The sequence below is a fragment of the Camellia sinensis genome, chromosome 8 (assembly GCF_055761805.1).
Source record: "Camellia sinensis isolate YWXY chromosome 8, ASM5576180v1, whole genome shotgun sequence".
NCBI lineage: Eukaryota > Viridiplantae > Streptophyta > Magnoliopsida > Ericales > Theaceae > Camellia > Camellia sinensis.
Window position 1 is genome coordinate 35548052 of NC_138968.1, and position 2015 is coordinate 35550066.

A 2015-nucleotide genomic window follows, 5' to 3' on the forward strand; every position below is an offset into this window, starting at 1 on the left:
AAATATTCCCTAAGCACTCTGGACAAGAGGTCGCCGACTCAATCGATCCGAGGATCTGGTTGACGGACAACCAGTGTTTCACTCTCTACCCCCAGTTATCAGACGGAGGCCAAGAAAACGCAGTGTATCCGAGCAGAGGTTGCTAGAGCAGGGGATTACCCCATCAGTGGACAGTCAGAATGAGATCCCGATTGTTGCTATAGAAATAGACCTGCCAATAGTTCAGACAAATCAGGGCAGTATGGCGGCACCGACAGGAGTTGAGGAAATGATGCGTCTGATGCAAGAGACACTAGAGCCATGCAGCAGGACGCTGTTCGCCGGGATGAGTTTGCCAAACAACAGGCCGAGATCATGGCCCAGCAAGCAGAATTAATTGCCAGGCTGCAACAACAAACCGAAGCATCTGCTTCACACCCAGTTCCTCCCCCATTGGGAATCCCAGCACCCGAGGAGGCACCAAATGTCCAGGCAGATACGGACATACCAACAGGGTCAGCTCCGCCCCCAATTCTGTCCCAGCTATCTAAGGCACCTACACCTGTCAATCAATCGGACTCTCCCTTCGAGTTCGAGGTAGACCATACAGCACTGAAATTGAGCAAGCTCGAGAAGCTATTCAAAAAATCCCAGAGGGTAAAGGCTATCCCGGATATCGAGGACGGATATACCGACGTGGCTGTAACGTTGCTGGATAGATTCAAAATGCCGTAGATCGATCGCTTCGACGGATCTGGTGATCCCATGGTCCACCTCCGGCTATTCTCAGATATATTACGGCCAATGGGCCTCACCATACCCTAGAAGCTTTCACTATTCGGTCGGACCCTGTCGGGCATGGCCGCTATCTGGTATGCAAAGTTGGAGGATGATGTCAAGGAAAGTTGGGATGAAATGGCCGAGGCCTTTGTTGTGCAATACTCTTACAACACCTAAATTTAGATTACAACTCGTGATCTCGAAACAACAAGGCAGGAGCACAAAGAGAGTTTCTCGGATTTCGTGACCCGGTGGAGGGCGAAGGCCTCGATGATGACTTTAAGGCCCACCGACAAGGACCAGATCAGGATGATTGTGCGCAATCTCCAGCCAAAATTGATGCAAAAGATGATTGTACTCCCCTTTCTCACCTTTTCTGATCTGCATGAGATGGGGGTACAAATTGAAGATGCAATGAAGCAGGGTCTAATTGACCAGGATAAGGAACAGCCCAGAAGAATCTTTAACCGCAACAACAATGCAGGCCCGAGTGGCGCTGCAACTACAAGGACTTCGGAAGTCAGCATGGTCACCACCATTCCCCCTCCCCTTCCAAGACCTATGGCAGCCACACCTTTCTCCGGTGCATCCAGAAGTAACACCCAAACCACCAAGTACCCACCTAGAGGCCAAAGAAACTTCACCCCATTGTATATGCCCCTATCCAAGGCTTTAGGGGTATTAATCAGGAAAGGGCATCTAAAATCCCTAGAACCGAGGCCGTTGCCAAATCCACTCCCCCCCACTCACAACCCAGCCAAATATTGCACATATCACCAACAACACGGTCATGACACCGACCAATGTTTCAGATTGCATCACGAGATTCAAGATCTCATTGACAAATAGGTGATTTTGCCACCAGAAAGACCTAATGTCACGACCAACCCACTCCCTACACACAACCAAGCTCCACCTCCCAAAAGAATCAACTTCATCCAGACTGGGGTCGTGTCTTACGATCCTAGCATCTATATCACCCCGTCCCATCTCCCTAAGCCAGAGGTGTTCTTCCCTGACTGCACTGACTTTTTATGCATGTTAGACATCTCCAGAACCCAACCCGAGCCAATGGTGGTGACTGTCGAAGACAGAACAGAGGAGGTTTCAGAGGAGGAGGGAATTACTGAATTAGGGTTTGAGCAGTCTGGGAACTTTGCTGGGGAAGCCTACGATCTGAGTGATTACATCTTATCAGTGGGTCAGGTTGAGCCAAGTGTAGAATTACCAGAGAGGGCAGAGCTGTGTGTGATCCG